The sequence below is a fragment of the Hippoglossus stenolepis genome, chromosome 4 (assembly GCF_022539355.2).
Source record: "Hippoglossus stenolepis isolate QCI-W04-F060 chromosome 4, HSTE1.2, whole genome shotgun sequence".
In the NCBI taxonomy this organism is placed as follows: domain Eukaryota; kingdom Metazoa; phylum Chordata; class Actinopteri; order Pleuronectiformes; family Pleuronectidae; genus Hippoglossus; species Hippoglossus stenolepis.
Window position 1 is genome coordinate 28,180,020 of NC_061486.1, and position 24,363 is coordinate 28,204,382.

The 24,363-nt window shown below is 40.5% G+C and overlaps 1 protein-coding gene across 5 annotated transcripts in view; it reads right to left on the bottom strand.

Annotated features, from left to right (window-relative positions):
* fat3a (FAT atypical cadherin 3a) overlaps nucleotides 1–24,363 on the bottom strand; it is a 177,260-nt gene that overhangs the window by 104,587 nt on the left and 48,310 nt on the right. The window lies entirely within an intron of this gene.

The window sequence follows — 24,363 nt, forward strand, 5'->3', positions numbered from 1 at the left end:
AATAGAAAGAGACAGAGAAATAGAGAAAATTGTTAGCCACAGGGGGAGGGAGTCACAGCAACAAAAGGCATTCCACAAATCCAGGACTTGACTTTTCAACTCCCTGGCCTGACAGGATACTAATTATCCATTGGACTACAGAGATTGATTAGAGTAGGGAGGGGAGGAGGTGTCCACAGTTACCAGGGAACCAAAATGAAGGCTGACATCATCTTTGTGTGGTCTCTGGACACTGATTTTTAATTGCAAGTTTCTGAAAAACCAGAGGTGATTTCAGAGGGAACAAAATAATTGTATAGCTAGGAAGAGCAGTTTAGCAACAACAAAACAAGCACTAAAGAAAATAAAAGCAGAGAACAAAATGGGCTGCTGCACCATGACCCTATCGTGACCCTTTTCTTAAAATATATGACAACTGTAGCCCTGTGTCTCCAAACCATGGAATATCTCTAGAGGCAAACCAGATATGGTTATGAAACAGTTAGACAAGTCAATGATGTGTTTCTGTTCTCTTTTTCAGAAATAAAAGTGTTCTGAAAGTAAGAAGCCACAAATATGTGCCAATCTAGGCTCTTGGGGTAAAGCCTGATCCGCTAAAAGCCATGTTGTGGCGATGGGGGTGCCACAAAGGTCTGTATTTTGATGATTCGCCACTTTCCACCACAAGGGATGGAGAGATGAGACAGGAAACGACAGTCCATGTCCGAGCACACTGATAATAACACACTACAAAAAGCACAGCAAAATCTATTAATTGTCAGCATAACAGATAATTACATACACATGCATACAGTTCCCGCAAGAGGGATCGGGCGGCTGTGGCTCAGGGGTAGAGCAGTTGTCTTCCAACCAGAAGGTCCACAGTTCAATTCCTGTCTTTCCCATTCCACATGCCTAAGTGTCCTTGGGCAAGATACTGAAACCCACAGAAAAGTGCTGCACTGTATAAATATGTGTGTGTGAATGGGAGGATGGCAGAAACTGTACTATAAAGTGCTTTGAGTGGTCATCAAGACTAGAAAAGAGCTATATAAATGCAGTCCAAAATGGTACACATTTTTAGAGTCTTACCTTCTGACAAAAAGAAAAAAAACATTTGACTTTGTAAGTGTAGTTTCAGCCAAAACAATGGAGACAAATGCTCAAGCCAGCATTTAAATGCAATTCAGCAGCCATCCAGGATGAAAAGGATAAATCCCAAAACATAACACATCAGTTTTTGTTTAATCTCAGTGTCAACTTCATTATGGGCAGATGTGGGAGGAGGGCAATCAGCAGCACTAGTAGTGTCTCAGAGCCGTCTCGGTCAGCTTTACTGGGTCAGTACATCTTGCCTTTGAAAAAACTACTGCCAACTGGGAGGCAAAGTAATGCAGAATGCGGAACATTGTGTTAACCCTTTGGATCCAGGCTGTTATTGAGCAAATTTTACTCTTTACTTACTAACTTATGGCAGAGACGCTACATCTCTAACCTAAGTATATGGATAATGCTCATCATTTGGCATACAAGTGGTACCAAATTTGCATGGGTTTTCTGCCTGTATATCAACACTACAAATTCACAATGTGAAAATATATATGTGAAAGGCATTAGTGCCAGTGTCCAAGTGAAAATAACAACCCTGTTGAAAGTCATTCTGAGCTCTGCCGAAAATAATGAACCCTTTTTGATTCTCTTATTATTTGTGTTTAGGTTCTCTCTCTATGTGGGTAAATATGATTCAGTTACCAATGACAAGAACTGTGCAGTGTAATACAGCTCATTAGAAATATAGGGCTACATGTCAGGATGCAGTACTTTACCTGACAGTATGTCAGACAAAGCATGGGAGCTATTAGGTAAGGTTAAAAAAGGTATGTCGTTCAATTAACTGCAGTTAAAATTTTGACACAGCTTTTAACCAACTACATAAATATGACATTTAGGCAAATCTGCTCAATGTAATGTCATGCTGCATTAGATACTCCCAATTCTTGTTTGTAATGTATCTCCTCCGCCCCGTGAAAACCTCTGAAAGTGTGTGTATGCTGAAAGAAATGGAATGTGTGTGGAAAATTCTCATTAGACTGCAACAGCTTGTGGTAGGGCTGCACCTATCGATTATTTTTTATTGATAAATGTTTCGATTAATCTAAGGATTATTTTTTATTACTATTAATATAATGATGAATTCATAAAAAATAAAATTTCCTCAAGCAAAGGTCCAAAACATCTAATGTCTAACATGCGTTATGATTCAGTGCCATATATTTTTAAGTAGCCTAGTAGTTGTATCAATGTCTCAAAAACTGTCAAATAAAGTAAAGAAAGTACAATTCAACAGTGTTTATTATTAATTTTCACATTGAACTGGAGGGTACTCTAAAAATTAAATAATACCTTTCTCCCACTTTCTCTTGTTCAGTGAGAGAAGTAAACTCTACCATGGGCTGCAAGGATTTACAACAGTAAATGCAAGAAAAGTTGCGCAGGTTAAAATAGATACGCTCCGTCAAAATCTAATAATAGGTCCAGGTCCGTATAGAATGGCATCTGGGTCCAGATCCGGACCACGGTCGGCCTATTGGTGACCTATACTTTAGATGATCTTGGGCGATTTTTATTGCTTCAGCTTGGTCTTCGGGTGAATCCATGCTTTGACTGCAAATCTACGTATTTACATAATCGATGACGTCAATTACATCAACGCATCTCCCCAGCCCTAGCTTGTGGCACCACTGCTGTTACTACTGTGGAGCTTAAATTTTGCCTGCTGTTATTCTCACTTGTTACTATCCCACAATACCTTAGAGGCAGCCAGATTTGGAAGGACTATAAACAGACATCTGGGAAGATAGTTCTCTAAAAATGTTGATATCACACACGCACACGCACACACACACACACACACACACGGCCATCAGAGCTAATTCTTGCCCCCATATGTAAAGCTTTGAAGGGGAGTGTTCAGCAGGTTGACATTGAGCATATATATCTAATATGCTGCTCTGGTCTTCCCTTTGGAGAATACTGCTGAAATACGTGACAACATATTTCACAGCAGACGATCTACCAGAAACAGAAGCCAACGGCAGGATGGAAAGTGCAGCTGTAAACACGTGTTCTGGTTCACAAACTTATAATAGGGAAAATAGCATCCCTGCCATTGCCACAGTGTTCCCAGAAAACCTAGACTTGCACTATGTAACTCTGGTGTCCTGTGCAGGAACATTTGCAACTTGTTTTACAGTAAAAGCCAACAATACACCAACACCTACCACAACCAGAACTGGTGCTATAAACTGGAGCTAGCAGCTCATAGCAGCTTGAGTTAGCAGCTATCTGTAAGAAAAAAGTAAGCTCTGTATTATTTTTTTACCATGTATTTTGTAAAGCACTGTGTAACCTACTATTATTATTATAACCTGGCAGAGCTATCGAAGAAAATGAACAGGAAATTGTTGGAGGAATGGTAAAAGAGGAATAGAGAAAGTGGCCCAGTGATATATGGCTGAATGTTACTCATTGGCAAGAGCTAAGGATACAGGACAGATGCTAACCTGGTCAATCATCTTGAGACTGAGATTGTATTGGGTTGTATTGTGTGAAACATTTAATTATCTTTTTGAAACCACACATTGTGTATACATCATAGCTTATATAGAACCATCGCCCCAAAATCAATCACAGTGAACATCATCTGCTCTGGTTAGTGCTTGTATCAAGTCAGTGGTATATTACTTCTGTGCAGCAATGCATTTTTCATGATCATATAGAAGAGTGTGCATGATATTCTCATGAAATACAAACACAAGTTTGACGGCAATAAAACCTTTACTGTGTGATTATTTTTGAAAGAGGATGCCCACTGTATGGGTAGGCTTTTCCTAAGATTGTGAATTTGGGTAATTATGTCAAACTGACACATAGAGAAACTTTTAGATGTTTGCAAGACCTCAAAATAATTTTCTGTATGATCAAGCGATGCTTGGCTGTGCCACAGGAGTGTGTAATGATAGACAAAAGTGGTGAATAATTCTTAAAATGTTATATTCCTTTGAAAAAAAACTAAAGAGAGCCTGGGAAGTGAAATCAATCTGCTTCTCTGCTTTTAAACAAATAATTGCTAGGTTGCTTCTATACAAGGAAATCCCACAAGCCAGTGTCTGCTGAAAGTCTAACACACACACACAGCTGAGATGCAGAAAAAACTATCATTCTCTAAAGAGAAGCCCCACTTACTGTCAGATCTACACTACCTCTCATTAGCTTTTCATTAGAGGCTAATTGGCTTTGAATTTTGTGGCAAACAGCAACCAGCAGCCTCCACGCCCTTGACACACAGCTGCCATCACCATCTCTGACCCTGCTAATACACAGCTATATGTTCAAAACTAACAGACAGAGGCAGGTCAGCGGGTGAGGCTGCCAACTTCATCATCCCACCTTAGCTACCAGCTCCAATGCTGACAAAGCAATACACACACACACACAAACACACACATATACACACACTCAAACACTTTTGCCCCACATACAATAGAGGTACTGATTTACTTTAAAGGTCAGAGATCTATATTTGAAATTTTTATTACAGGCAATAGGGGAAATAGTTTGCAATGTGCAAGATATGAAAATATCAACCAAACACCAAATGTAATGATGCTGCTCCATTCGAGTAAAAGATCAAGACTGAGACGTGAGAAGATCTCCAGTCTCCTGGGGAGAAGGAGTGGAGCCCACCGACCAATCATATTCAGAAATCTAAGTGTCTTCTTGGCCGTGAAGAAGCTGTCAGTTATCTCCTCTTGGTACACACAAAGGAGTTGTGGAGACACATAAGACTTCCTTCTGTCAGCACATACACACACACACACACTTCTGATTGTTGATACTTGTGTATTGTCACATCTCTTTTCCCTGTTTCTCTTCTCTTCCTCTGTCTTCCTCCCTTTTAAATGATTTCCTCTTCCCTCTACTCTTCCTTCCCTTTTTTTATTTACCCTTAATTTGCTCTCATTCGTTTCCTCTCTAGCTGACATAACTACAGCTGTTTTCACACTAAAGTAAGGTCCAGATTTTTCTCTTTTTGTCCTTCCTTTTATGCATCTTTTCCTCCCTACACATCGATCCTTTCTCTATTTTCCTCTGTCTCATTATCTGCTTCCAATTCTCATCCCTTCATCATTTTCCCTCTCCTTTTTCTCTTGCCCATCCATCCACCCACTCCACTTCCTTTTCTCCTACCTCTCCTCCTCCCCTAAACCCAACCCCCTCTCTTTCTCCTTGTCATCTGTTTGACTTTTCTCATATTCTCCATTGTCTCTCATAATTCTCCCTCCCAGCTCACCCAGCTCATGAAATGTGTGAAGAAATGTATTCCCTTCAAAGTCATTGCATGAAGTCTTCTAGTTATCTGTGTATTATACATGTTCATATTGAAATGGTGACGAAATCCTGAAAATATGATTTATGACACCATTATGACATTTAAATGTGCAATAACATACAAACTTTAATGGCACATAGGACCTGCCAGAGACTTTACAGCTGCACATCCGAAAACTCTCCCCAGTGATAGCCTACAAAAAGCTGAAAACAAAAGCGCACAGTTAAAGAAGCACTTTCCTGTCGAATGCTTTCTAATGAACCCACATTGGTGGTCAGAGCAAGGACATTAACCTCGACTGAACTAAGTGACAAAAGGTGGAAGAGCTGATGAAGAGGTTGAGGAAAGTTTTCGACTGCAAGCTCTAAGAGAGGAAGCTATGGAAGCCCATTTCCGCCACTGTGATGAAGAAAATAAAAATCCTGTATCTCATTATTATGACTTACTATCTCATAATTATGAGATACTGACTGTGGGCGGGGCGCAATAGAGCAGGGAAGCCGTGGTTGAGAGGCTGCGGTCAAGACAGCCACCTGTCTCGCAGACGTGGGTGACTATGCATCGATGCAGAGACATAACATAATCGATTCATGTTTTCTGCTACGTTCATTGTCTTAGCGATGTGCTGCGGCTGCATAATTATAACCAGTGCTGCTCCACGATCATTAAAGGTCCGGTCGTCCTGCATGTGTCGGAGTCTGTTTCCGCCTCACTTCCCCCCTGACCTGCGCTCAGTTTACACTTTAACAATAAACACCAGCACTGATGACAAGTTATTAGGACACGTACAGGAGTGAGGTTTACTTTGTGTTTGTTTGAGTTCATGAGACACATGTTTAAACACCGTGTGCACGCATTCCCCTGCCTCACACAACACAAGACCTAACGGGCACAGTCAGGAAATCAGGGTTAAAGTGACGGAACGATCTGGAGTCATGATCCGTCATCATCGATAAATAACTAAATACATGTGATTAACAGTTTGTGTGAAGAGGGACAGAGACGAGCACACACACACTCCCGCAGACAGACCCTGGCATTCACCAAAGTCAGGAATCTGAGTGTTATCTTTTGATAGGATAGGCGTTGTCCTTCTGACAGAGGATTATTCAAAAAGTACACATTTTGAGTACTTCATAGCATTTGTGCCAGCAGTCTAACTAGTACTCCAACAATATCAGTTTCATGAAGAATTTATGGTAAAAAAGCTTTTTATCCTTCATCAACTATAGCAGAAGAAGCTCATTCTTGTTTTGTGGAGGGGACTTTGACACAGGATTACTCAAAAACTACACAGTGTCAGTACTTTGAGGAAAGAAACAGCTCCTCTAAACCTCAGAACCGCTTCACAACGATTACCGTAAATGTGCAATCAATTGCACATGCGAGAAACAACAGTCGGCTGTTTTGACAATGCAAACACAAGAGACGGCTGGTTTGACCGCAGTCTCTCAACCATGGCTTCCCTGCTCTGCTGCAGTCAGAGTAGCAGTCAGTAGTAGCAGTCAGTAAGTCATAATAATGAGATACTAAGTCATAATAATGAGATACTAAGTCATAATTATGAGATACTAAGTCATAAAAATGAGATCATAAGTCATAATAATGAGATAAGAGAGGAAGCTATGGAAGCCCATTTCCGCCACATCACAGTGGCGGAAATGGGCTTCCATAGAAGCTGAAGGACTAAGTTACAAAGTTGTAAAACTACTTGTTTCTCAACCAAAATGATCTAACATCTACATCTTTGTTTTTGTGACTAGTCAGGCATACTTTGATTTTTCTGATAATCTAAAGGCCAAATACCAGTTCAATGATTAGTTGCGACAGTAACATTATGTTTAATATATGAGGATATGTTCACAATAGAATAAAATAATAGAGTGGGATAAACAAGTTATTGCAAAACCACCATTAATGATGCGTCAGAATATTAATGTAATTAAGAAGCTAATAAATAAGCAAAGGAAGGAATGAATTAATTAAATTCTCAATTTTGTCTAAACGACAACAGCTTATACAATCATATACAGGAAAAGCTGTTCTAATATGTTCTAGAACGTGAAGCGGGGTAGAACATTTAATTGCCCTGATAATAAAAAATACCTGCGGCTCGTGTGGTGAGACTTTGCTTTAAGAAATGTTTAGTTTAACCACAACTAGAGAGAGGTTTATTTGAGGTTTGTCTTGCAGGCCTGGAGTCACAAACCACACAACTGCATTATGTGGGGAATTTCTCTCTCTTACACACACACACAACCTATGTTAATCAAATAATTCAGCCACAAGGACAAAATGGCTGCAGAAAATGAAGCAGTGTTTCACACACTGTGAATCCCCCTCCCCCAACCCCATTCAGCTGCTGCAGAACATGAGAGCCCCCATGTTTACCCAGTTGAGTGCTCTGAAAGAGGAAGAGGAGAGTAAGATTGGGCAGTGGAGGATTGCAGTTTAAATGCTTTTGGAGAAGAGGAGAAGTAAAGACAGAGCACAGGTCTGTAATATCAATTACTTGACCTGCAGCTCAACGCTACAACAGGATGGATGAGGGAGGGAAATCTATGGGTTGGCCCTCTTTGGTCACCTGTTAAGTCCAAACACACTGTACTAAACATGGGTTCATCCATCTACTAATTCCAGGAAATCTCTGTCTTTGTGTCTAGGCTTTAGCTCGTGTTTTAGCATGAAGTAGCATGATCATCAGCGCCAGCTTTCAGGACTTGAACAGTTCGTGTGTTGTGTTTCATTCAGGTGAAAAAGGTCACACTGGCTGTGTGAGCGGCAAGGGTGAGTTGCTGAATGTCTTGCTTTTAATTTCGGTTATCAGGTTAGTGAGCACCACATCTCAGGCGTGTCTCAGGTATGTGAGGTGCAGTTCAATTATTTGCAACACTTCCTGTACCAGTTTCAAAGTAAAAGCACTACAGCATTTAAGGAAAAACAGTAGTCATACAAGAAACCCATGTGGCAGCTCTGCTGCAGGCACACAGCAGAAAAGCTGTCTGAACAACACACACCTGTGTGACGGAGCCACCGCGTGCCGCACATGCAGCCAGTGTGGCTCAGGTGTCCCAAGGTATAGCACATCCATATTGACAAAACTTTATTTCATATGATGATACTTTGTGCCTCGTTAGAGTGTGTAATATAGCTGCTGACATTAGAGAGGATAAGATGCTCACTGCACACCACTACCCACTTGTTACCGTTACATATGCATCTCCCACATGCCTGAATAAAGACACAAGCCAGATTATGCGTCAATCTTATTGTAGACTTACTCTGCCACATAAAAAAAATTGATCCTGGCACACCTCTGTGCCTCTGTTTGTTTATGACTGACTGTACAACCCAATTTGATGACAGTAAATCAGTTCACTAAGCAAGTCTGTCACAAATGTCACTGCATGGCTTACAAAAAATTGGCAAGTGGTAAAACTTACCATGCGATACATTTAATATTAATACAAATTTTATAAACAGGTGAACAGCGCTCTGTTGCAGTCAGTGGGTCAGGCAGACTAACAGTCACGCTATAGACTGAGTAGAACATGTGTTCTTCTACATCCTCAGATACACTACACCAGATAAGTTTGATGATTCGATTATATTTATTTCACAATATCGGACTGAGACACAGACGGAGTGACCCACGACTGATGCAGGTCTCCATCATGGCAACAATATTCAGTGAATCACTTCATGTTTGGTAAATTGTCTTCAAAGTAAAAGCACAACATTGATTTTGTTGCAGCAATTCTTTATATCCAGCTGAATTACAGAGCTTTTACTTTGAAAAGTTGTGAACTTGAGTCAGAAGACTGTCGATTGCTAAACAGCCCTCTGAAATAGCTGACATGTAATGTATGAAAAAATAACACCAGTTCAGCAAATCATTTAAACATATAAAAGCCACACACATGAACAGTAATAAAGGAAAATAAGTTTCATTTTATGAAAAACATTGACTTTAAAATCTTTATTGCAGAAAAACCAAGTATGATAACTGCAAAATTTTACTTCACTCTGCACCATAGACTGTATATAAAAAGCTCTGTAGACAATGTCCAGCACACAAACAAAGAAAAGTCACAGTATATTGTAGAACTGTTTCAGGAGGACTCACTAATTACGAGGAATAGTTCTGAAGAAGCTCTGGAGAATGAACACAGAATAAGCACAAAGCCCATTCCAAACAGATTTAGGAGTGGCACTGCACTAGTACAAATAACATTGAATGAAAAAATATTAAACTTCGCTAAAGTTAGGGAGTCACAAGAGAGCAGAAAAAAAATATAATGCAGAGCTAGACAGCCTGAAATGAGCCAAGCTCTAAAGACACCCAAGTGTCCATGGGCAAGATACCGAACCCCTAAATGGCTCCTCATAGATGTTGAATGGACTAATAGCATGTAGGTTTGGATAAAAGCATCTGCCAAATTATGTAATGTAATATAATAAAAACACAATTTACTCAATCAGACTCGACCAACCCAGCTGCTTTATTTGACTTTTGGAAATCATACTCAAAGATCTAATGCTGACAGCTTACATTATGGGCCTACCCTGCTCTTTGAAGGTGTGTCAGAAAGTGAGGATGTCCTCAGTCCAATAGTCCAACACCCAAACTGGTCTTCATAATGTTAGCCATACAAGTACACACACACACACACACACACACACACACAGAGATAATGAATCCAAGTGAGCAGCCATATCTGTGTCTCCAAGTCTTGACTCTATGAAAGAAGATACTTGAGCACCAAAGACGACAGCTACTATCTGCTCAGTACTTCAATAAATATAAGTGGCTCCCTGTCTCTCATACACACACATTTTAAAGGTGTGATACAAAAACAACACACACAAAGTGAAAAAGCAGCTTTGACCTTGAAGCTGCCTGATGAAGTGCTATCTCCACTCATGGTCATCTGGCAGCTGGATAAGCATCGTTTCACGTTCACTCAGGCAATTTTCAGATCCATACATGAGTTGAATCAAAGAGAATCTGGCTAAGACTCATAAATATGCATGATGTGCAGCTCTCTTTAACTAAGACTGGCTGTAGTGTGCATGGGATGGTTCACACTTGCCATGTTTCAGTGATGCAGAAAGCATTCATTTTTCACCAGAGAGGGTGTGGGTGCTGCTGTGATTCAAGAAGATATACCCTTTATCTCACACACCCCCACACACACACAAACACACACACACTTCAGATTGGGTGCATTGCAGAGAAGTAGAAATAATTGCATAAGACTGACTTCGACACCCTTTTTACTTTAGAGGCTCTAAAGAAAGACAGGGGGACAGGAAGTGTGTGTGCGCGTGCGCACGCGCACGCGTGCATGTGCGTGTGTGTGTGTGTGTGTGTGTGTGTGTGTGTGTGAGAGAGCGAGACAGTGTACCCATGCAGAGCTGTATAAATATGAGAGCTATGTCCAGACCACCACTTGTCTCTGCTTCTGTTCCTACTGGGCCCATTTGTTCTGCTCTTGAAGCTGTGGTCCATTTAAAACCTGTGTTTGTGTGTGTGTGTGTGTGTGCATGCATGTGTGTGTGTGTGTTTGTGTGTGCGTGGTTCATTATTCCTGGCCTTACCATGTAACGCTATCCCCACCATGTCCCTCCCAGAGTCCCCAGAGGTATTGAGCTGTAGAGGCAGAATACAATATGGGGAGGATGTGAAGGTGAAACATGAGGAGGAGGAAGAGGAAGAGGAGGAATGGTGTCTGATAAAGCGTTTAGTCAAGAACAAAAGAAAGGTAAATGATTGAGAAGTGAAGTTAATGTAGTTCCTCAAATGGTTAGATGCTGGCACCACTAAAGTTCCAGCGGAATGTTGTCAACATTCTCAGTTTGAGGGCTCACATAATGTAAATGATGGGAAAGATTCCAGTATATATTGCTTATGAACGCTCACATCATCACACAACTCAACATGATCGGATGTAGTGGTGGAACAAGTAAACTTAAGTAAAAGTAACAATAATATATGTTTTAAAATATTTAATTAGAAGTAAAAGTCTTGCATAAATATATATATATATATATATATAACAAAATAATATACAGTAAACCAAAGCTATGTATAATATACTTTATTCTACAGCTACTGTATACTGTAACTACAACTATAACTGTATGTTACTGTAGCTTCACACCTCATTCTACCAATCTTACATACCCTTGTGGAGGTGGCTCAGTGAGAACCTCCAGGTGAACCATGGAGAGAGGATTGGCAAAGCTAGGACTAGTTGGCCAATCAACTCTTCCTGGATTCAAAAGGCAGCAGCTGAGCTGCCAGAGAGAGAGAGAGATACTTCATGAGAGACCCTAAGAGACACTGAGCGGAGCTGCAAAGCTGCCATGCCAGTAGAAAGTGCTGGTTTATTTAAGTTGACTGTTGTGAGTTTAGTTAATAGAGAATGCTGAAAAGCAAATGGTTTGTCTCTGGCTGTTGTGGTGAGACCCCTGTGGCATCGGACATTGCCACAACCCTGTAATGTAATATAATATGGAATTTAACTATGTACTTTTAAGTTTACATTTACATTCATGTCCTGAAGTGGCATATTGCAGAATATTCACATATTCACAGAAATCTGTTTATCACTGTACCACATTGCACAGTAACTTTTAGCAGCAGCCTATCAAGGCTGGATCTACACACAGTGAAAGTAGCAGGTCGAAAGTTCAGCGCCAAACTAATTAGCAATACATTTTTCTTGCTGACATTCTAAAATGGCATGACAGAGACCCACCTAAGCTGGCTTGAAGTCGTGTGTGTGTGTGTGTGTGTGTGTGCTTTTACTTATATATTTGTTAGGACCATTTTGAGCATAGACCTTAAGGAGTGAGGACATATTTGGAAAGTGAGGACATTTTGGCCAGTGTGTGGGTGTATGTGTGTGTGTGTGTGTTGTCCAAACTTGCTAAGCGCTGATGGATAATTCCACATGGTGAATCAGCTTCACACAATTAGGCCAAATGTAAGAAAACATTGGGAATGTCAAACAAAGTTTCCAACAAACAGAGTGGACTGATGAATGATTAGCAGATCTACATCTGGGAGGGTGCAGTGGGTGTGTGAGAAGAAAAATTCAGGGTTTTATCAAAACACCAACATTTGGAACAGAAAAAGAAGAACAAGTTGGACTTGACTTCACATAAAACTACGTAAATAAAAATAATAGAAAAGAGGTGAGGGTGTGTGTGTCTCCCACCGTCTAAACGTCCAGAGTTCAATCCGTATATATTTACAAAGTCCGTTTCAGTCCCACTCCCCCACAGTTTAGTTCAATGCAGTTCAAACAACAAAAAACAGATACATCAAAACATCTGTTCCTGATTTTACTGCAGATCTTCAAAAATCAACAACTCAGGAAAGTAAACATAAAGAGAAGCGTCCGTACCACTTCAATACCAACAACATTCCCATACACAATATGTACAGTACCGTCAATGGTCAAATCGGTCAGTCGGGCATACGCCGGCAGCTCAAGGAAAACTCCATTAGAAATAAATCCATCAGTTGATGAAACCGAAAAAGTGTATGGCTGGACTGCAATTTCGGTTTTGGTTCGAGAAATACAGCCCAAATTATTATTATTATTATTATTATTATTATTATAAAAAAAACAGAGAGCAAGCTGTGAAGGGGGGGAGGCAGAAAGTGGGGGAAGACATGCAGCACAGGGCCATGGGTTTGAATCGACCAGACAAAGGCAGCAGGCCAAGATATCATCCCTGGGAGGCCCTCAGGGTATGTGCATCGTAGCTGGCTGATGTTCCCACCTCCATCTTCAACCTGTCCCTCTCACAGGCCACGGTCCCCACCTGTTTCAAAACCACCACCATCATCCCAGTTCCCAAAAGGAGCCCAGTGACTTGTCTAAATGACTGCAGGCCAAGTGTTTTGAGATAGTGGTTTTGTCCCACATTAAGAGCAGAATACCTGACACGCTGGACCCCTTGCAGTATGCCTACCGCCCTAATAGAAGCACCTCGGACACCATCTCTGCAGTCCTTCACATAGCTCCCTCCCAACTGGCAAACAAAGACGCCTACATCAGGATGCTGACCACAGCTCTGCTTTTAATAAAGTTGTCTCCTACAAGCTCAATAACAAACTGCTAAACCTTGGACTCATCTCCACACTCTGTGACTGGCTGTCAGATTTCCTCACTGGCCATTCTGACAGTCTGCCAGAATTGGAAATATAACATCAAACAGCGTTGTGATTGTTGGGGATCGGGTCCAGACAAAGGAATGGTGAGGCCTACATCACATTTGAGCAGCCTGCCTAGAGTTGTTCGTCAACCATGAGGCCAGAAAACCCCCAGAATTCCCTTGGGGCATCCATGTTTTTTTGAGCGCCGCCCGAGGTCAAACTCGGGCCTTCCATTGGCTGAGAGCCAACAGACCCCATGGCCCCCCCTAAAGGGAGGCCGGACACTTCTCAGGTAATAAATACCGAGAACCCCTGAAATTCATCGCTTTTTTCCCATGCGCTGAAGATAGGACCAGAACCTCTCCCGGTTCCTCCAGATGATCCAGACACTTAAAGGGAGCAACCAAACGTTTGTATTTTTATTTGTAACTTAAGTTCATTCTTTTATTTTTGTGAACTTCCCTTTTTTTTTACCCGAGCTTTATTTTGAAAAGACCGCGGCAAAGTCGTTTCACTCGCGGGCCGAGTTCCACAGACTTTTCCCCGATCCAAATTCACAGCTGCTCCTCAGCTGTTCATTCCTGCAGAAGGGCAGGTTAATTCGCACTAAGAGCAAGAACATTCGCACTAAGAGCAAGTCAAATTTCGCCAAAACATACGGCAAGATTCCATTCGCCACGAAAGGCAAGATTCAATTTCGCCACAAGGAGCAAGAACCATTCGCCCCAAAGAGCAGGAAATTCGCCAGAAGAGCAAGAACTTCCGCCAGGAGAACGAGACGAATTCTCTCCTATCCGGCCCGCTCGTTTCCCGCTGCCACCGCGCGAATCAGCTACTCTAGAGGCCACGAACACAAATTCACTTGTCTTCCCGGAATGCGCCACTCGCGCATCAATGAACCGCGGACCAGCAACAAGTAAGAGGCTTATGTCTGGGCAGAGACTAGTTTTAAACATTAGCGTGTTATTATTTGAGTGTATATTTGTGTAGGACCGCCGAGTCCCTTTGTTTTGTGCCAGCGCGTCGTGACGCGTCTGCATTTCCGGCCACGCTGCCGTACTGCGTGATCGTCAGACCTATTTTGCGGAGATTTTAACCCATTAAAAGATCGGTACACAGCTGGACGGATCCCAGTTGGTCCGCTTGGGTACCGAGTGGTAAAGTCCCCGCAAAACTGTCTCTGGCGGTGTTTTAGATCTCCTCTGATCGTTCTTTGCATGTTTCCTTTTCTCTCTCTCTCTCTTTTCTCCTAAACCCGCCTGTACACACGTTCCGACCTGCATCCACATAATTCGGCGCCTTGAACCACGAGATAGACCAAAGCATCCCTTTGTTCTCCATTTCCTGTTGGTCAAACCACGAGTTTATACTGCCATCTTAAATTCAGTAACACGACACCACGCGGTTAGACCGCCATCTTGTTTTCAGTAATACGACGTCATCCCCCATGACTTCGTACGCCATCTTGACTCCCCCTTCTCTCTCTCACACACACACACACAGACCTACACATAGGTATTACATGTGTGTTATAAATCGTGTTAAGTGCTAGTGTTGTGATCTTTGATATAGTGGATTCTTGTTAGGATAATAGTCATTAATTAACATTGATGTTATTATCTTTAATAAATTCTATTGTATTTAAAGTACCGGTATTTTGTGATTATTTGTGCATATGTATGTGACTACAGCTGGAACATGATAGCCAGTGCTTGAACTTTAACCATCACTGTTCATTTTACAATCATTAATAGTAAATATTGAGATTTTATGAGACTGATCTTTACAGATTGATTGTTGGTCCCTGATACCAGGGTGGTGCCCCGTCTTTGATCAATTATAATTACAAATTTTATTATTCTTAATTGATAATTTTATTGTTTTTAATTAATAATTTTATTATTTTGATAATTTTATTTATTTAATAATCATATTTTATGATTATTAATAATTAGCCAACATCAAGTCTATCTACTATTGCACAACATGATCAACACTTGTTCCCCACAAGGATGTGTTCTCAGCCCCATGCTCTACACACTGTTCACATACGACTGTGTCGCCAAGGACAACACCATCCTGAAATTTACTGATGACACCACAGTCATTGAACTTATTACTGGCGGTGTGGAAACAGCATATAGAAGTGAGGTGGCAAGTCTTGTGACATGGTGTGAAGAGAACAATCTCCCCCTCAACACGGACGAGAGCAAGGAAATGATCGTTGACATGAGAAAGGAGAGGAGAACCCATCGGCCGCTGTTCATCCGTGGGCTTGAGGTGGAGAGGGTAAGCAGTTTCCTGAGGAGGATGAATACATTTGGCATACATATGTCTCCAAAGATCCTCAGACTGTTAAATACTCACTTGCCCTGACACAACCCTGGGCAACCTCAACACACAGATACTTCACTCTTATACGATTTTTTTTCCTTTACCCAATAATTATGATAATTAATTTATCAAAAATAAAATTTCCTCAAGCAAAGGTCAAAACATCTTTATGTCTAACATGCGTTATAATTCAGTGTCATATATTTTGAAGTAGCCTGGTAGTTAATGTCTGTATGAAGTCAAAAAGACATCTTAAAATAAAGTGCTTAATTTTAGAAAAAAAAAAACATGTAGGTGAGTATCACCTTTTCTTAATTACATTACACATATAAACAATCTCAACCAATATTAACAACAAAACAGCTTTAACACTCCTTTTCTCTTTGTTCCCACTTTCTCTTGTTCAGTGAGTGAAGTAAACTAAGAAATGCGCTGACAAAATCTAATAATAGGTCTCCGTCCGTATAGAACGGCGGCGGACTGCAGTCCGCCTATTTGAGGATTTCTTTCTTCAGCTTGCTCTTCGGGTGAATCCATGCTTTGACTAGGCGCAGCCACCTTCCTTACAACCCAAGCTCTAAAATTAATGCTGGTATTAATATTATATTCATTACCAAATTTGTTGGACATGGCTCATAACCCTGCCTAGTGTTTCAAACTGTCTTAGGGGACCCCGACTACCAGCAACTGTTGTGAGTGGATCTGGAAATTTATTTCTCTGCAAACTGGAAAAAGCGCATCACAGCATAACAACAGCTCTGCATGGTCACCTGAAGCTAAATTATCCAAAGCCAAGCAGCATCATACATCAGGATTATTAGCAGCATAAACATCGCTGTTTTTATGCACCATGCTTTTATTCATTTATCCTTGAATGGCCATTAATGCAGACTATTAATGAGATAAGCAAGTTTTGAAATGACACTGCATTACAACTACTACTAGTACTACTACTACTACAACTAATAATAATAATAATAATAATAATAATAATGATATGAAGAAGATATTATTGGTATCTGCAAAAGATAAACTATGAGTCTGATCACTCAAACTGATCTCTAATCAATCTGCATTAGTCACAGAGCTGTTTGCTTCCTCTACTTCCATTGCTGCTAAACTAATGTCTGACTGATTAACTGACATGCACTTGATTAAAAAAAAGTGAACTCACTAACTAATGAGCTACCTGGCAATAGCTTGTTCGAGACTTGGAGGAATTGTTTCCATGAGATTTGAATGTGCACGAGATGAGCATACCAACACTATACTACAGCGCATAAATTAGCATAGTGCTTTGGGAAGAGTCTCATCCACTACCATGAGTAGCAGAATTTATTTTGCAGAATCATGCATCCTGCAATTGGAAAGTTTACAGGTTGAAAGCTCGTGGGAAGGCTGTGTAAAAATGTTTTTAAGTTTTCCTTAAAACACTGTCTATTGACTGTCTGAGTCCCCAGACAAACAAATAGCTTCCTCGCTTATTTCTATATTGATATTATGCTACCTCAGACTTTGGGTTAAGAATAATGATTCAGATTCTACTTAGAAACTGCAGCCAGCCAGCCTCCACAGTATGAGGTCTAAGAGTGCATAGCAATTGCATGACTATTTTAGTCTTGATTGTGGGTTGATTCGTCACTGGGGTGCTTGGTGTAGAGGAGAAGCCTGCAGCCGTAACAGCCACAATGTGTTAAGGTGAGACAAGATGTATGGAGCCCAACCAGGCCTGGCTGATGGGATACAAGATGAATTAAGAGAGTGGAAAGCCAGAAGAGAAGAAGAAGAAAAAGATACTGGAAGAGAACATCATACTCTTGAGTCTGGGTCTTCCTAGAAACTGACACATAATGCAACCATGATGCATTTAGAGCAGATTTGAAGGTTCAACATCCTCCTGGTTTTAAATAGGAGTCATCACCATATCTGCTGCTGCAGCAGTTATCAGGGATTTTCCAATAGGATTGTGCCAAATCTGAAGGCTTCAGTCCTGGCCTGTGCACTGGGAACACAAGCTGGTATTTATAGCAAACCTACACTCTTGTTCTGTCCTGAAAGAGATGCTATTGTTGGGAGAAAGCTTCTGTGCCTTAGTTTTCGCCTGGGGCTGTACACAAAATAATAAAACACATATAGACACACATTCACATGCACCGGCATGCATACATTTACACAGAGCAGTTTTCTTTGAGGAGAATTGAGCTGGGACATCTTGCCTGGAACTTAACAGCAAGTTTAAAAAAATCCTCCAGGTTCTTTTCAAACTCCATCTCAACTGTAATTTGTGTTCATGTGTGTCTTCATGACTTATGTGGGTTTCGGCAATACTTCGGCTACAGGGGGCGGCTCGATCCCAGTCTTCCCCATTCCAAATTCCAAACCGAGTTAGCATCTCATGCACAGCGTCACCACGGGAAGTCAACAAGATAGAGAATGGGGGAAGATAGCTACTGTAAGTGAAGGACCGAGATCAGAGAAGGGCTGGAGGAAGATAGAGTGCATAAGCAAGCTTCTCTTACCCTATCTAAAAGCTAAGTGTATATTTGCTGTGGTTTGAGGGGGTAGAGCGGTCGTCCTCCAACCAGAGAGTGGGCAGTTCGATCCCAGTCTTCCCCATCTGCATTTCAAAGTGTCCTTGGGCAAGATACTGATACTATTCTCATAGAGAAAAGTGCTGCACATAGATTCACGATATGAATGTGTGAATGGGTGAATGTAAAACTGTACTGTAAAGCGCTTTGAGTGTTCATCAAGACTAGAAAAGTGCTATATAAATACAAACCTTCTGAAAAACTGACTTTCTGAGTTCTCTAAACTTTGCAGTTTGCAGTGTGGAGACATTGGAATTACAGTCACAAAAAACAGCTGCATAATGCTGGTGGCATAATGATACAACATATCAACACAAAGGCTTGAATTAGTAAATGGTTTGTAAATATATCACTTTCTGAGGCTTATTATTCCCTCATTCACACACATTTTCATACATGTACAGCACTTTCTATACCACACATTACCCACAGCCATCAGGGGCAATTTTGGGGTTCAGTGCACTTTGACACACTGAATGGGTGAGACTGGGATCAAACCAATTGGTTCGTAGACAACTTGCTCTCGCTGCTGCGCCACAGTGGTCTGTTTTCTTTTAAGCAGTCAGCAAGCAGGTTGGATTAGAGGAAAACAGACGATGAAGAACAAATTGTAAATGGTCTGTATTTATATAGCACTTTTCTAGTCTGAAAGACCACTCAAAGAGCTTTACAGTACACTTTTGCCATTCACCCATTCACACACACACACATCACTCACACACTGTCAGGGACAATTTGGAGTTCATTATCTTACCCAAGGTCACTTCAGCACACAGAATGGGGGAGACCTGAGCCACAGCTGTAAGTGCAAATTTATAAATAAACTTGCTTATATGTCATGAAAATTCTCTGTGAAACTTTGTACTCAGTGACCACCTACTCTATGAAATTTCCTTTACCCTGTGCAGAGAACATCCTGGTATATAAGCAAATACAAATGCAACTCTAGTGCTTATTGCACTTAACCCACAGTGTGAGGTGTTTTCCACTATCTGACAACAGCTGTGGATGTTCCCACTATCTAACAACTGTGTAAACTGGAGTACCATAAATATCCAAAGAAGGGAGTTCCTCTTGGTCAGACTTCTACACCACGCTGTGGTTGTAAGAATTCTGTCCTATTCAGCTGTTATTATTCTCTGTTGTATTTCCTACTTAAATAAATTGTCGAAGATAATTTTGTCTTCAGGCTCTTTATTTTATTTCTCTTACAAAGAATTTCCACCACAAACTTGGCGATGAGGACGGGATTGGAGGCATGATCTGGACTCCGAGGGAAGGACAGAAGGCACCACTGTAGAACATCTGATTCTTCCCCACAGGTGAGAAGCTGTCATCCAACAGAGTCAGGTTCGCCAATCCAAAGCGAAAAGAATAGAGAAACCATGCGCTGAGAGAAATTTTAATTTAACTCGAGAAATATAACAGAATCAAAGAATTTATGATTGATATTTATCTCACATCCAGGAAGGGAGTTGTTGACAGACGTGTCATAGTTGTTTTTTGTTGTGTAGTATAGTACTGATGTATACAGCATTATAAGAGTAAGAGAAGCAGAGGGCTGACAGCACAACCTACCACATTTATTGAAACAAAATAATTAAGCCTATCCAGGTAGTCTCAGTCAAGTGGACTAAAATGGGATTCCCAGCAGGGGCAAGTCTCAGTCTAAGACAACTCAAACAGTTAAAAGAGAAAATGGAAAAGAGACAAACAAAAGATCGAGAGCAGATTGCAACTCTGTCCAAAATGAAACAGAAGAAATGTAAACCATTTCAAGCAGATTGGAAAGCTTACAGTATATGGGTAAAGGAAGGAGAGAAAAGGGAAAGACAGAGAATAAGAGTGCAACAAACAGAGCACACAAGATACTCAACAAGTACAGACACAAACACAGCAATCTACTAACACATTGTATCCTTGTCTTTCTGAGCATAAGAGGAAAGGTGGACGAGTGAACCTAGATCTGGAATCCGCTTCCCCTCCTCCATATGCCCCAGTACCAGCCTAACAACGTCAACCACTGCCAGACCATGAGGACAACTGTCAGCTCCACCCCCACAAACATCTCGCCTGGATGAAAAAGGAGATGATGCAAGTGGCAACGATCCAGATGAGGGTGCAGTAGGACAACTACCTGACTCCACCACCAGAGGCAGTATGACCACTAGAGTAACAAGAAGTACAAGTGGTCAACCATTACCCAAGGTGCTAATGAGAGTGTCTATTTGCAGAGACTTACTGCATCTTTTGATCTGCACAGTGGACTCACTTCCTCCTCACTCCCCCACTGACCTGTGCTCACTTTACACTTTACCAATAAACACCATCACTGATCACAAGTTATTAGGACACGTACAGTGCTGACGTTTACTTTGTGTTTGTTTTATTCTCCAGAATTTATGAGACACATGTTTAAACCTGCTACACAACACAAGACGTAACGTGACGCACACAGTCAGGACATCAGGGTTAAAGTGACCGGAACAATCTGGAGTCATGATCCGACATCATTGATTAATAACTATTTTAGAATATAGGACTAGATGGTGAATATCCAATATGATTATCAGTTTGTGTGTGAAGAGGGACAGAGACGAACGGACACACAGACACACACTCACACTCCCGCAGACATAAGTTTCCTCCAGCAGATTATGTCGCAGCGCGGTGTTTTAACTTTACTGTTGCAGAAGAAGCAACGCCCCATTTATCCAGGAACATGAATATGAATTCATCAGTTTTTATAAAGATCAGTTCTAAGTGTGATGATTAGAAAACATCAGAGGAGCAGAGTCACTTGTTGACCCTAACCCTAACCCCCAATGCAGTGGCGCTGATTTAAGTTAAAATAAGATAAGATAAAACTTTACTGATCCACATATTGAGAAAGTTCAGTTGTTACAGCAGCAGGCAGGTCAGAATGAGGTAGACATGAGAATAAAGAAATAGAAAAAGGCAATAGGAAGAAAAAAAATTGTATTAAATAAAAAAATGCTAAATGAGTATTTACATTATATACACCTTTTCACTGTAGTGGTTTTGTATGAAATGTTAAAAGTAAAGTAAAGTGGCACAAGATGATTGTACGAGCAAGTAAAATCTGTTTTGTGCGCAAGAAAAAAGAAATTTACACAAGAAACAACATTTTACATAAACACAATGTGCAAAAGATTTATTTTTTTGGTTATTTGATTTATATCTCGATATATATCGATGAAAAAAAAATTGTGATAGGATTGTTTCCCATATCGCCCAGCTCTACCCTGTTGTTGCGTGTACCAAATCACTAAATGTAGTGCCCCCACCACACTTGCTTCACATGTTGAGTGCCTTTCTTCAAAGCAGACATTACTATTATCTCTCATAAATATTGGTGCATGAATATTAATGAACCTGTGAATCAGTTAATCTATCATGCTTTCATGATTGGAGACCAGAGTCACCCTCCAGTGTAGACTTTGGGAACTGGAGGTAATGTCGAGCCTTTTTTCTGCTCTTCAGAGGAGAGTCAATGGAAAAGAGCTGAAAAGCAACTGCAAGGACGAGTGGCAGAGGAGTAGATGTTCGAACCCTGAGCCATTAAACTCTTTAGAGGAAATGTACCTCTGCAGTTTTGACCCTTGCTTTGTTACATTGTTTACAACTAGTATAAACATACTCATAACTTATTAATTAGAATTTTGTATACTGCCCAAGCAGGCAAATTACGAATCCTATTCTGAATTATTCATTAAGTATTAGTCACTAGTTATGGCACATCCATCCAAGCCCAAAAACAACATCAAATCATTATATCCATAATCTGTCCTTCCTTATTATTTCTTGAATTAATCCTGTGAAATATAAAATGTCAAAAGTCCAAAATACCTATCACAATTTTCTGAAACCCAGTGTGACAAAACGTTTTCAGTTTAGTAGGACTGAAAAGAAACGCATGGAAGTAGAGGATATTTGATATCGTCACTCAAAAATTAAACCACAACAATCATATTACAAATGTCAAGTTCTATGTTCATTCTACTGATAATTTATATTAAACTAAATGGAAGAAAATAGTTTATTATGTTGCCACCTGGGTGAAACTTACTTACAGCACTGCACAATGTAGGGTAGCCTGATAGGTGAGTATTCATGCAGACGAGCACTGTCAGCGTCACTGAAAACCCTGTCTCCTAGAATGATGTGTATAAACGAAAGTACAACAGGAAATTTGTTTTGAGGGAAACACAGGTCTGACTTGATAATATATTCTGTCAATGTCATAAGGGTATATTGTTAAAGTTGAGGAAAGTGACTTAAATTCAATAGACATTTGTAAATTTCTGCCAATATCTCCTCACTGACTGATAACTGTACGTTCTGTGTCTATGTGTAATACCGGTTACATCTTAAACCCGATAAGGTAATCATTCCTCAGCCTTCTACTATCAGGGGATGAGAGGATGACCTGAAAAAGGGCCTCTAATAACATACTCCACCACTGTTTCAGAACTTTCAACTATTACAAAAGCCTTTATGCTAGCACCGCTAATTCACAGGCTATCTCACAGAAAGTTATAGCTACAATCATTATTACAATAGTGTTCCAGATGTCCTGAAGTCCTGAAGCACCAGAGTTCAGTTTACCCAAAGAAATAAAAGAGCTAAGTAATCAGGGTGAACAGTGGAGAGGGCTCCGGGAGTTGCAAGTGATCAAAAAGTGTCATGTTACACACGCACACACACTCAGTATTTCCTGTTTTATGTTGTATGTCACTTCCTGTTTTACTTTGATACTCACGTTTGTCTCTGTTCTCTTTAGGTAACTTCACTCCTGCCCTTGTGTGTCTCACGGATTACCTGCCCCTCCCTAATATGTTTCACCTGTTTGTAGTTAACCTGATGTCTGTTCAGTATATATGGTCTGTGTCTCCCTCTGTCCTGTGCCAGTTCGTCTCGTACGTAGTGTTCCAGCGATATACCCACGTCTAGTCTTGTCTTGTGCTTTTGACCACGTTTTTGTATTTAGCGACCTAGCCTTAGCCTCACGTCTTTTGGATACCTCTGCCTTGTCTTTTGCCTTCTGTGTACCGAATCCTAACTGGAGTAAAATGACCACTGTTTTTGGAAACTGGACATTGTTTCAAGAGTTGGGCTTTTGGGTTCTCAGTTTATGTACTCAGCCTTTACAAAAAGTTTTTCTGTTTCTGCTTGACAGGTGGTTAACACTTTTTTTTCTACTTTTCTTTTGCTCACATTTGGTCAGTAGTGTGATGTCCCTTTTGCTGATGTATGTGGAAGCTAATTCTAACATTTTGAAATGAGTGGTTCACCTTAATTATCCCACCTTTAATTTACATATTTGGCAAGTCACTAATACTTTGATACTGACCATATCTGTAAAATCTTCAAACAATGTATTTTTTTTTACAGTAAAATATCTACCTGTAGTGACTCCAGTATCTTTAAACAATTGTATGGCTCTGTTTGGACTCGCAGCTCTTGGTTAAGGTTAGAGAAAGATCCATGTCTGGCTCAATACAAAAAAGTTTGCAATGTTTCAGACACAACCTGTTTATTAAACCAGAGCAACAAACTTTCACTGAACTTAACCAAAGTGCTGTTATTAAAGGAGACTCTTCTTCTCTTGCTTCATCCCCTACAAAATCGGAGCTTGGTGTGTTCATGAAAGGATAACCTTATTAAAACATTTAGTGAGCCAATTCTCAAGAACTTAACCCGCAAACAATTCAATTAATTTAAGGGGCAAATTTGTGACTTTTCGACGCACACTGCATCCTCTTAAGGGGTATAAACATTAGTTGTCTCTCATTTATAAATAAGGGTGGTAGGTAATAATCAATAAGCCACAATTTGATCGGACTCATACAAAATGGGTGCTACATTGTGAA